The sequence below is a fragment of the Tribolium castaneum genome, chromosome 9, assembly GCF_031307605.1.
Source record: "Tribolium castaneum strain GA2 chromosome 9, icTriCast1.1, whole genome shotgun sequence".
NCBI lineage: Eukaryota > Metazoa > Arthropoda > Insecta > Coleoptera > Tenebrionidae > Tribolium > Tribolium castaneum.
The window spans coordinates 9,473,006-9,487,011 of NC_087402.1; the positions used below are offsets into that span (position 1 = coordinate 9,473,006).

The 14,006-nt window shown below is 34.5% G+C and overlaps 1 protein-coding gene and 1 long non-coding RNA gene across 7 annotated transcripts in view; both read right to left on the reverse strand.

Moving 5' to 3' along the window:
• Window positions 1–14,006, reverse strand: part of kek5 (kekkon 5) — a 176,315-nt gene that overhangs the window by 96,608 nt on the left and 65,701 nt on the right. The gene's annotated exons all lie outside the window — the stretch shown is intronic.
• Window positions 4,737–6,379, reverse strand: LOC135267114 (uncharacterized). Its single transcript, XR_010335406.1, has 3 exons — window positions 6,092–6,379; window positions 5,632–6,010; window positions 4,737–5,500 (listed from the first exon to the last, which is right to left on the reverse strand). It is a non-coding gene; the product is annotated as an uncharacterized LOC135267114 (long non-coding RNA).

Genomic DNA, 14,006 nt, shown 5'->3' on the forward strand with positions numbered 1-14,006 from the left:
CTAAACGTACACTTCCATACCGTGGAATAGATATTTAATGCACTCAAGAGCGAAGAGCACACTCTCGTAACACCAGAGTAACTTTTTTAACTTACTATTCATTCACGATTCAAATATGTTGGGCTTCATATAACAGAAACGGTTTCAGAAATAACGAGTTTTAGGTGCATGTAATTTACTGCGAATGCACTCGACACATGGATCAAATGTAACTAAAATTAATTTCGGGTTATTTCGTCAATTAACTTTGCAAACGCGTATTTGTTTTTCAGACGTGCCTATAATTTATTTTTCCGGGAGAGAAGCACAAAACTAATGATTTCATTTCATATATACACAATATTGACATTATACCCTCTATCACGATGTGCTAAAATCATTTCAAATGTGCATAACGTAGACACTACATTAAAAAGTTATGAAATTGTTTAGATAGAAAGTCCTGATTTACTAAACTTTTAGTACTATGTAAATATAAATAAATATCATAAAACTCCTTTATTTATAGTTATTAATAATATGAGTGCGAAAACACAAGTTTAAAGTTTGAGGACTGTCGTTATGCAACGAGCGGATGCGAGTCGCAAACCTAGACAAACTTTAAGCGTTTTACGTATGAGTGTTAATCAAAAAAAAATTTCTACTTTGGTTTCATAAATTGTTCATTGTGAAACTACTTTTTGTGCAACTCCTTTTCGTAAATTTTTAGGAGTTGTATTGGCAGTGCCTGGGTGTATTCACTATAATTTAGTGTGTGATCCGTCAACAGCGTCAAGTCGTAATATAAAGCCTGAATAATTAACAAAATTAAGAGCAAATAGTTTGAACAGATTTTTGATAAGTTAAACTAAAAAAACAAAAATAGAAAGTAGAAAAAATAGTATATTACACTCGTTTTATAAAACTTAATTGTAGCACTCATTCTGTTGGAGCACGACGAAGGAGTGCCACAATAGAACGTCTTATAAAACTCGTATAATAATATATTATTGTTGGAACATTTTAATTTAAAACACGTTGCTATGAGAAGCGTGATTTAAAATAGTGAAAACACGTTGATATAGGAGACGTATTTTAAAATAGTGTTTATAATCTAGGATCCACATATTAAAAAAAACTTAAAATGTTACCAACAAAAAAACATTAAAGTCATTATCGTGATTTGTCTCAGAGGTAAATCCAAATTAGTTTACCAAATCTGTAGCCGTTATCAAGTTTTATTGTTGACCTGTTGCAAGATAAATTCCAAGCTATTAAATTCACTCCTGAGAGATCCTCATCCCTTTTAAAAGTCTGCTCGTGAATTTTCCGTCAACTCGGTCAGTTTTTCCACGTCTGTCACTTGATGACACTCATAATTCATTGTTAATTCTTAATGTTCCAAGAAAAAATTCTCCCCTTAGTTATAATCAGATCATTGTTTCGCTTTTGGACATTACAATATTTTTATCTCTTGGCCTTTTCAGCTCTGGTAAATTCCCTTTGTGGCCCCACGATATTAAAGATTTAATAACTTTTTACTTCCAGCGCAGTCTTTGTATTTAGGTTCTTTTGTATAGCTGTCAAAACGTTTGTTGTTCTTTTCAAATTTAACAAACAAAAATGACTGTGATATAAAATTTGCATCTGGAGATTAAATCTCCATTTGTTTGCGACAAGTTGTCAGACATAATTATAATCAATAGCTATCAGACGAAACAACTTGAGTGAAAACTCAAGTGATTCAAGATATCATTTATTGCAAAACTTCTAAATGTAGTTGCAATTAACTTTGAAATTCATAAATCTGTTGTTTGGCGGAATTCTCAATGCCAGCTGCCGATAATTACAGTTTCTGCATTACGAGGAACATGTGATTCTCCACCCCATTAGGTCGACGCTTCCATGAGCAAAAGGTTCAACACGTGATGAACCCCGAGTTCGGGTGAACGGCTCTTCGATTCGTGTTTCAGTAAAGTCCAGGCAAAGTAACGATAATGAAGAGCGCAGCGGAGACATTGTTCTTGTCACACGATGGCAAATTAAATTAATATAAAGAGTTTACACTTGAAACTTTATAAATGGATGGCGAGATGTCTTTTGATAAGGCGTTCTCGTGACTAACAGCTGCCTTTCTTCAGTTTCAATGACGCTCTTGGTTAAATCCGCCATTCAAAAACCAGACGCATACAAATTACATGATTAATTTATTACGTCGCTCGTAATTCTAACAATCCAGCAGCTTCGTGTCTTCGGTTTGGTGCATGTGCAACTTTCGAGTCGGCCATTGGCTGTCGAGTTATAAAACAAGATACCAATCGATTTTGACGGAGATAATTATCCCTACCATCTATCTTCATTAAATGCGATATGTTAAACCGCTTCCAGATTACACTTGATTGCTTATCGATTAACACCTCGGTCATTTTTTATTGCAGTCAGGAACAACCCTCGCGATGCCTCAACACTCCGGGAGTGCAAGCTTACACGCCTCAGATAAACCACCGGAAAATTCTTTTCGTGCAAAAGTGAACGCTCAGATTAATTAACTTCCAAATTACAAAAATGGGATGACCGGCATTACAATTTAAGCTGCCTATAAAATTAAACTTTTTTTCAAACTAAATGATTTCATTTGCACACTAGACTTACTTTTAATTTTCTACATCAGAAGGTTATTATTCTTTTTAATGTCGAGACTCACGGCGTTAATTCGGTCTTTGTAACTCTTAATTAAATTATTAAATGAGCCGAAAAACAATTAGCTGCAGAAGCATGGCCCGAATTCCTTCAGAAACAGACCGAAGTTCCACATTCGGACCATAGGTAGAAAACAAATTCATAACAAACACTTAAATTAAATTTTTTGCAAAAGCTGGAGCTTCGTTATTAAACATCGATCGCTAAACGCGGTGTTCCCATTTATTGGGAACAACATAAAAAATTATTATTGCAAATTGTTTCTGTTTTCCGGTAAATAAATTACTTCCTCTCCCCCACATAAAATCTAATAAACACCGAATTCGTGATATGTTGGAATAGTTTCAGAAGGCAAGACATGCACCCACGCATGCATATTCCTGATACAATAATCCAATACCAGAGGCGGATTGTACCGAATAAGTTCTCTGATATGACACTTTAATTTAAAATCCGATCCCAAGGAAAAAGGTTTTAAAAATTTATAACCAGACATCGGAAAAGTATAATTACGTATATAAATTCAAAATCAAGAATGATTTTGAATGTAAAAACGAGTCTTTCCCAGAAAATTAGTTAACTAAACTAAACTTCTAATTAACATGGCCACACGAGTAAAAATTGTCAAAGCAGAAAGGATTTCCTGCGTTGAAGCATTAAGCATTTAAACGAAGAAAAATTTAATTTCTGTAATGACTCTAAAGAGACGTAAACTAGGTCAGTATGCAGTTCGGAAAGCCCGGGGAATTTGCTGCATTTTATGTGAAAGAGAAAACTTTTAATATTTAAGCTATTTAGTCTCGGTGGAAGTGTTTTAAATAGACAATTTAATAATACGTATTTCAGCATTCAACAAGTAGCAAAAATGTTGTAATAACTAGGTAAAGTTATCAAAGACATTAAAGTACGTGCAAATAATATCAAACATTTTACATTTTATCTACACGAAAACATCCTTTTCAATTTATCTGAAGTAAAGGTGGTAATATAACAAGTGTTACGTGATGTCAGGCCTGTAATTTGCCTTTATGTTGATAAAATAAAATATTAAAATATTAACCTAGTTTTTGCGTTATAATTAACTTACGGTTGATTAGGTTAAAGACGAGTAAAGTTTAGTCTCGTTTATATTTAATACGGGAAACAAAATTCATGTCAGAAACTTGTCCACAATTCAGATGTGCATTGTCGTGCTATTGTTCGTAAATGTGGACACTTCTTTTATGACTTGATGTCTAAGTGTAATGTTTGCTCGGCAACTTCAAGACTTTTCATATTTTATACAACGACTTTGTCTAACAACTTGACTAAATTCAGTCGCTTAATGCAACTACGCTGTCTCAGTTAAATGTAGGTATGCATATTTACAATTACATACATAGTTGTGTAAAATCCAAGCTTCCTAGTACGAACTTCCGAATATTACAAGCAGCCTCAGTAACCACAAGTCAAATAAAGCATCAGTTCGTGTTTTCACGAAACTACCACCTAACAATAGATAACAGTGATGAAATAATACAGCCGGAGGTGCTTCCAAACTGAGATGTTCAAACCACTTGCGCGTTTAATTAATTTAGTAGGGCATCGAAAAGCGCTTATTTTTGAGACTTAGACTGCGGCGCGTCAGCAATGCGGGTAATAAAGAGCAATCAAATCCGGACAAAAGAATAACAGGGGTATTTTTTCCGATGCGATCAAAGCAAACGACGTGATTGTCCAGGCAATCAGATGAAAGGTTTGTCGGGATTGCCGCCACTTCACACTCGACTTGCTTCCATTTGAAAAATTAGAATTAACAGGGTAGATCCGGTCATTTGCTTAACAAATTTCACCGAGATACAATCACGAAGAAACTGGCGATGGCTTCACGCAGACGTTTCGCCATAAAAAATGAATAAATCGCCTCCGAAGGCAATAAATGTTCGACTATAACGCACCGCATTTGTTGAATAATTCACCCACTTATAAAGAATGAATAATTACAGTCCGGAGTTGACACTAAAAATAGCCCGATATTCAAACTGCCACGGGTCAAAATATTTAAATGAGTTGCATGTAGAAACCGGAATATATTTCACAACCATAAAACAATACAGAGTTCGTAACGATTATTACAATAATTACATATGCGCTGGCCCAAGTTGTTTTATCTGACACAAACTGCGACACCGCTGCACGTATAGGGAATAAAAGTCCAGCAGAGGGCAAACTGACCACAATCGCACACAGGATCGGACTCAGGCACACATTTAATCGAACTTTTCGACTGCCAGTAACCCATTTTATTAAAAAAAAACTCATTTTTTTAACTGACGCGTGAACAATGAACCGCTCTATTATTGTGTCAAAATAAACTATTTTTGAATAATCACAACGGAAAGCCTCACACTCAATTAAAAATTTCCAGCACGGTAGCAATTAATTCAAATGTAAATTCATACAAATGCAAACAACACCAGAACTATTACGACTCCTCTGCATAATTACATCCTCTGCACTTTATCTCTGCATGTAGCAATCAAAACTGTGATGTAACAAACGACAAAACTAATCTCTGCGCCAGCTTGTTAAGGGATAATTATCCCCGTGGCTTGAGTGTTTGGGAAAAATGTTGGTGTCGGTTCCGTTTGATGCACAAAATCATTATTCCGCTTTGGCCCTCGTCGATGTGTTTGCGTATTTGGAACAAAAGCCATCGACGAAGAGTCTCTCCAGCTAGTAAAGCACTCGTAACAATTGATGGCTGTTATCTACGTGCCCGTCATTTTTTCCTCCATCAACAAAGATAAATATTTCGGGCAGCACATCACAGAGCAAATTCCTGCAAATTCGATAAATTATGGAAACTTCAACAAAATAATCTAATCATATCTTCGAATACTTCTCCGATCATTGCCTGAATAATAATCAGGTCCCTGTCGCAAAGTTAAAAAAGTCATTTAAAATACTTGCCTAGTCTTTGAATATAAAGTGACTGATTTACCCCCCAATCTGAATTTTCGAGGAGGTCGGGCCCTTGAAATATTTCCCCACGAACATTACACAAGCCTAATATTAATTCCGTTGTGTGGAATCAACGGTCCCTAATAAAATTACAAACAAATACCCAACTTGTCAATCAAATTATAACAAGTTATGACGCACGTCAAGTCTGAAAAAAATTCCAATAAATCTTTTCCATCAAAAAACCAGAGTGAAACTTCAAACTCGGCAAACTTTCCCTTATTGAGTATACAGTTGGGTGGAGTTGAGTTACAACGATGAAACTCGAATAACGTGATTTTTGTTACAAGCCTAAAGTCTCAAGTGACTCCAGTGCAACAATTATCATCTGCAAACACATCACGCTGTAATTTAATTAATCAAACCAATAGTCTGGAAATTATTGCAAATATAGTGTAACCGTACTAACAATGCTGGAGTATCCTCTGTGGTCGAGAGAAAAACGATTTAATCTGTTTCCAATTGCCCAGCGGTCGGACACATGAGGGTTCAGAAATAACTAGCTCGGCCTCATTGATTATTTATGAATGACACGGACGAACGATAAGGAGATTGCGAAATATTTAATTTATTAATTCCAGATAACTACCTTCCTCGATCTACTCAAACATTCAAAATATGAGTAACGCTTAATTTTTTAGACCGACGGTCGGTTATTGTACTTTCGACATTTAAATTCAATTTCTGCTGCACTGAAATGTATCTTGAAGGCACTTTATCCATGCAGACGAAGTCAGCTATGTTTTACTACCTATTCTTATATTTCAAACTTTCAATCCAGGCTTATACCTACATACGTTTACCCACAACTCATGGTCTTTTTTTAAATCAATTTTGCACAATGCTTGAATATTTTACTATTACAGAAATCTAATTGAACTGCTGTTTCAGCTTGAAAATATTTTATTAAAAATGGCTCATATGACAGTTTAATCAATCCATTTATTTTCCTGGCTATGTATCTAATCCAATTCTAACTAATAAATTAGTGGCAGTTTTATTCCAAAAATTCTGTTAAACCAATAAATCAAACTGGAAAAGTTTGCATTCAAATACCTGTTTATTGTAATTAATCGAATTGTTTTTTTAAACACAAATCTGGTTACTTAAAACTTTGCGCATTGTAAAGCAAAGTCTTAATTAATGTGGGCAATTAATTCATAACTGTTCACTTAAATAAGTAATGAAATCGTGTAATATTTAATCAATAAAGCTAAAGTTTAGTTGTAACCAGCTGCATCAAGCGAATTAGCAATCTCTTCGTGTAATTAATTGCTTCTAAATTATTAATAAAGTCATTACTTAATGATGAAGCTTTAAAAACTTATGACATAAATCGTACTTGAGTGGATACAACTTCGTTGTAAAATTCTTAAAACCGGGTTGGCTTTACCGAATTACTTAACACACTGATAAACCTAGCAATAAATCCGTTCCGAATTACGGTTTATTTGTGGCAACGCAAGTGCATATGCTTCGTTTTAAATAATACAGTGGATACCAATAAATTAAATAGCACAACAACAAATTAATTTTAATCAAGCTTCAAGTTGCCGTTGACCCCTATTATTTTTTATCAAGCCATGAAACATCAGCGCCTGATTGAGCGTCGTCCTGCGCGTACTGGGCATATCCTGGAACCGAGTGGCAATTCTACTTATTTTCCCAAGTCGAACCGATAATTTCAGTAAAACCGTAAATGGCTGGAAGGTCTGAAATCCGAGATTTTAACAGTGCATAACCGAATAAAATTAGAGGGTTCTCGAAAGCCCCATGGCGACTGGTGTTTATTTATACCGATCGAGTTCGGTACGATTTGTGCTCTAACACACCACCGACCCGAAAGCACAAAAAAATGTTTGTTTTTTCGGTAAAAGTAAAAGTTATAATTTATTATCGCCGCATGGAGGCGGACATGAAAGGCACTTTGATCACGGACCAGAACTGAGGCAAATTAGAAATGGCAATTGTATGGGTTTTATGGTGATTGAATTCGGATTTGCTGTGTTAAGACAAAGGCGAAAACTGAGCGGAGCTAAAATTATTCCCAACCAAAATAGCTCCCAGCATATTTTAGTTTGTAGTTGTATCTGCTCAGATTGCTCGAAAAGATACAAATTTGCAATTATAGTTCTAATTAAGATCTGGGCCATAAATCGCACAATAGGCAAACAAATACAAGTCTCAGTTGAAAAGTTTCACCAAAAAATTTGAAATTTTGCAAAAGTTTAGAAGGTATGAGTTTCAAAAGCCCAATTTATGGCAAAAAGTTGTAATTGCGAAGCGAAAGTCACTGAATAAAGTCGAAAATTGCATTTTGCATCACATGCAAAATTTCCTATACAGGGTGTCTCACCTGAAACTTTCAAGCGTGATGTCTCAGATGTTTGTCAACGGATTTTTATGAAATGTAAAATGCAGATATTTTAGAAGGTAAAGAATAAAATCCAATTAGTGCAACAACTCAAGTCTTAAAAACGTAATTTTTACATGCCTTTTTAAAATGTTAAATCATTTACGACTAATATTTAAAAAATCGTCAATAAAAAATGCTGTAAGAAAACACTCATCCTTGAAAGACGTTTATTTTGCATGAAGAAAAAAAATATTAATCGTGGGTACAGATGCAAAAGCGTAGATCCCTAGAAACAGATGCACACTACCATTGAATTTTGGTCACTCCTACTCGCAAAAACGTGTCACGCAAGGGACATTTCATTTAATTATAAATTAATACTTTTTTTTTCTAACAACGCGCATACTTTTGACAGTTTTTTCAGTGGTGCACAAAATTCTGCTCTTAGCAATGCTTCACCAGTTGTTTCAAAAGGTGCTCAAATACTTTCAAAATTTGGATCAAGTTTTTAACAACAAAATCTAATTTTTTTCTTGGATCAGCCGAGCGATTTGGTTAATTTTTATAATAATAGTATATTATTATACTAGTTTCACAAGATGTTCTATTATGAGACGATTAATTCTGGAGCACGACGATGGAGTGCCACAGTTAAGTCTTATAAAACGAATGTAAAATAATATTTTTTCTACTTTCTATGTTTGTTGATTGTTTTTATTACTTCAACTTATCATAAGTGTTCAAACTATTTCCTCTTAATTTTGTTAATAATTCGAGCTTTATCGACAAACGACTTGACGCTGTTGACAGATCACTCACTAGATTTATAGTCTTCCAACCGAAATAGTGACGATTGACTAAAGTAATTTATCATATACAACAAAGCAGCTTAAGATAGAAGATAATCAGTTTGCAGTAAAATGCAAATTAGGGTTTTATTCAGTACCGGCGTATTGCAACAACATCTGTTTTGAAAAGTGAGACGAACAGAGCAATAAACATCTTTATCCGAGAAAACCCTATTTTGCATTTTACTGCAGACTAATCCCCTACAGCATTCTTCAATGATTTATTATTTTAGTCAATCTTCACTAATTCGGTTGGAAGACTATACAGTGATATATACACCCAGCCCAGCACTGCCAATATAAATCCTAACAATTTACTAAAAGAAATTTTCACAATGAACAATTTATGAAACCAGAGCAAAAAAAGTGTTTTGAAATTACATTTTTTAACTTGAGGTCATTTTTTGCTCCGCTCCTAGTTGAAAGATCATCTCCTAAACCTTTGCATTCTAATTTTCATAATAATGTTGAAAAATGACTGAGATATTAAGCTCTAAAGTCTTAGATGCGCGGTACGGGAAGGCGATAATCAACAAATTATTTCAGCATAAAATTTCATGACATTTCACAAAAGTGCCTAGTTGTGAATTAATACTGCAATTGAAGGTAAATGACATGGTATCTGAGATGATTCATGCTTTCTTAAGGTGAACCCAATTACTCTTTAAGAGAAACAGTATCAGGGTATTTGATTTCGAAACTTGACCAGCAGCGGGCATTTCATCGACTTCTCGCAACAATACGGCTTCGCTTTGGTTACTTGCTTAATTGAATCAGATAATGAAAAGGATTTACACCAAGCTATCAGTGTAAAGAGGTTAACTATCTCGAGCGTGTAACCGCCCTTTTTCGATCTCGTCGCATTTATCTGGCCCGCCTGTCGTAAATTTGTCGTATATCATTTGGTCGAGGCGTCGTACCATCAAAGTGAGATTTATGGTAAAAAAGCTTCGTTATAAATCTCGCCCCTCGCCAAACAAATCCACACGTCAATTTGCGTGGGCACCGTGTCCGCATCTTATGTAGACATACATGGAGTGTATAACAGCGAACGAGGCCAATACCGGGGATTTAGTAGCGCCATTTGTCTTTAATGTGGACCTATTCGACTCAGTCTGCGTCCCTGTAAACACAGTCAGTCACACATAAAGCCGTTTGACGTACAGTGAACGTGTGTCGTTTATGATCCACCCTCTTCACTCCGATCCATAAAGGCAAATTTAGCCGCTACCGCAATGAAATAAGCATTATTGTTTTAAAAGGAGAGCCAAGTTCGCGGAAATGGCCTATTCGAACACAACGAAGCGACACTAATGTAACGTGAAACTTCACTGTTTTGCCCGAGACGCTATCGTAATTTTCAGCTTTTTGAAACAGCGGCATAATGAATTGAAGAAAAAATCAACAGCTACATTTGTACCTCCTTTCACTCTCAAAAATGCTAATGGAAGCCGACGCTGGAAACACCGTTTCACAATTAACATCGTCACTGACTGAAAACGCAAAACAATAGAAACATTCGAACAGCCAAGAAGCTGCAAATGAAATATTATTACTATCACACAAGTAATTACAGACGAAACAGGTGGCAAACCTGAACATTTGTAAAAATAATACATGCATTTACGATATCAGTAGCAAATTACCAGTTCCCAGACGAAAGCTGTTATTATCCTCTCTCACTTTGACACAAATTTTGGAGGTGTCAGGACAAACACTCTTATTAGACTTATTACACTTGACGAGATAATAATCACACAAAATAATAGGATTGATTTTAAACGAAATGATATTACATACAAAAAATTCTCCAAGTAATATTCTGCCCTACTAAACAAAAACGTCGAACTACTTTTAAGTATTTTTTGAGTTACTTCATGTTTCTTAAATTTTCAATGGCACGTTATCTTATATGCTTGAAGTATGAAATTTTGAACTTTAATGAACGATTTATTTGGAAAAATGATACTGACAAGCAATTTTATGTACATTTTTTCAAAATAGGCAGAAAAGACTTAACTACAAAAAAACATTTTTAAAGAAAATTGAACAATCGAAAGCTAGATATTAACATAATAAATTAACAAAGAAGCATCTAAATCTAAAAAAACAAACCAATGCTTATAAATAAGGGTGGCTAATAAGTATGGTTACAGCTAATTTTCATTTATTCAAATCTGTTCTTTTTCAGACAAAAGTGTTATTTTAACAATTATTATTATTACCTTTTACTTATTTTTAGGTCAAAGTTCAGGCGACAATAAATTTACCATATAAAAAAAGCAAATACCAAAATAAATTTCGGTAAATAGTTTTTATTACATTTAAGTGAATCCATACTTTTTAGCAAGCCTTTATAAGAGTAATATTATAATATCTAATAACAACAATAAATACTTAACTAAATAGACATCATGTTTTTAAATGTTTCCTGTTTTTCCAAGAGTGTCTGGTATATTTGTTATAAGTTATTTTTTGAAAGTAGTCATTTTTTAAAATTTGAATTTGAAAAAATTTACTCGATAAATTCCTTGTCGAATCCACTCCTATACGACATACTTTTTTTAGGTGTTTCACACTTTAATCAACCAGACTTAATTTTTGTTAATTTATACTGCCTAAGTCATATCCCATTTCAGTTAAGAGCAGAATTGCAACATCGCATTTGTTTTTTTTTTGGAATAAAAAAAAGCATAAATTAAGAGTTCCTGTGTTAAACTAAATCCCATGCAGACATTTTGAGCTAAAAAACCCACCAGAAACTCTCAATTTGTGCTCCACTTCATTCAAAAAAGTGCAAATGTGTTGTTGCAAAATTCTACTATGAATTGAAATGGGATATATACAATTTTTGTACCTCGACTGAAAGTATATAATTATTGTCTTGCTAAGAAATTTAGTAGAAATCTCACATATGTCAAATTTCACTACGCGTTTTTCCTTGTTAAAATTTTAATTAAAAGTACTGTACAATAACTGCTAATGCGCTTTAGAGGCAAACTTAAATGTTATCTCAAAAATAAAAGTGTAGATACGACAATCTTGCTTAGCAATTCCCTCTATCTAACTGAGATTTTCTTGTACTAACATACAATTAAAACAATTGTCTTGTATTTATGCTGTAACGAAGTACTACAAAAAAAAACGAATAACAAATGTCTGGTGCTCCTCTTAAAGCCTATTAGCGACATAAAACAACGAATTTTCAGGCTGAAATACTTAACCAAATTGGCAATCGATCTTTCGGTTACTGTGCAATTGTGTCGTATTTTCAAACATATCAAAGTCCCCACCTTATTACTGATATAAAACAATAAAAATTTTAGGCTGACATGCCCAATTAAAGTTCTAAATTGGCTATCGACGTTTCAGTTAGTTTGCAATTATTAAAATAGTTCCATGTCAATAAATCAGTTTACAAATGTAAATTATTCTAAATACTATTATTTAAATAAAGTTGAAATTTGAAACGGTCAATCGTTCGAAAGGAGAACAGTAAATATGGGATGCGATGCAAAATTATTACTGATTTAATCATTTGTTGTTAATTAAATAAAGAATAACTAAGCTTGGAATGATTTTCCAACATATAACTTTTACGAAATCAAAATAAATTCATTCCTATCATGAAACTTTTTGAAATAACAAACGCAAGCACGGTAATGAAAGTTGACCTGCTTTACGAGATCGCTGTAAGCTGAGTTTACAACTTTAATACATTCATAGATACAGCTCGTAGCGCTTTATGACCAGAAAAATTCAAATTTCTGGTCTTAAAATCAAAAACGCCACGCACTAACACAATTTCTGTAAATCGCTTACTTTTACTTCCCCTTCCTCGTTGATTAGAGTCTGAAAGTGTTTACCCTGACGTCGTGCCAACTGATCTCAACAGTCTAATTAGCCGTTTTTGTTATCTTAATGGATTACTCGGCCACCACATGAGTGCACTTTAGTCTTTTGATTCAAAGATAATCCTCCCGGATCGAAAGCATGCCAGAGAGTCTATCATAGTGCTAAGTAAACAATCTCGGAAGTCTGTCTTGAGGATAATTTCATTAGTAGTCTGTTTTGGTAGTGAACATGGGCGGCCATATGGGCCGTATCGACGCGTGTGTTCTTTCCAAATCCGACAGTCGGGTTAATTAACTATGTGTGCAGCGTCTAACTATTAGTGGTGCTTTGAAGCGTGTTCGTCATAACCCAACACAACATTTTACGTTAATGTTCCCCATGTCAGAACATCAACATAAAGCAAGTTTTAATCACATAATTTATCGTCGGGGTGTAAAACGTGCGATATCTTTGAAACAGTACGTGATTTGAACTTTTGTGATGGCCGTGATTCGCCCCTCATTACCAAACCTATTTAACGATTTTTGCAGCCCGAATTGATACAAATTAAATTCCGTGTCTGCTCAGCTGCCGGGTGATGTTATTTTTAATGTCGTTAGCGTCCGATTCAATCCATAATTGAAGTGGCTCGACCGACATTGTTAGCATCCGAAACGGCACCCCATATGTTGTGCGACCGACTCCGGACCAGTCAATCTATATAACGCCACCAATCCGTGACATATGGTCATACGAAGCGAACACGGAAAACTTGATAGAGCACGAAGTCCACTCGTTCCGGGATATTTCTCCGGAACGGTAATGAAAATTTGTCATGTGGTTCGGGGCGAGCGGAAAATTATTCATTGCGTGATCGTTATTTTCCCGGAAAATATAACATAACGCTGGGAGATTTTCCCATAGTAAAAACTTCAATAAAACCCTTACGGAAAAGGCGCCGCGAAAAAGGCCACTTCAAATATTTTATGTTTATTGGGGCACAGATCATCGAAATAAATTTGGTATAGAGCCCAACTCATTCCATTTGCAATACACATCGCTAAATTTAAATTCCCATATAAATGCAGATACCAACAAGGGCCCATTGGAAGCCAAAGCATGTTACAATATTTACATTATTCCACGTTTTGTGGTATGTTAAAACTTGTGTTAATTGTTAAACAGTATGAGAATGATTACTAAGTCAAAGTCTATTTTCAAGTATTAGCATATAACATCCAACATTTGTAATTAGTCTATTAATAAATTTATAAATACACAATTCT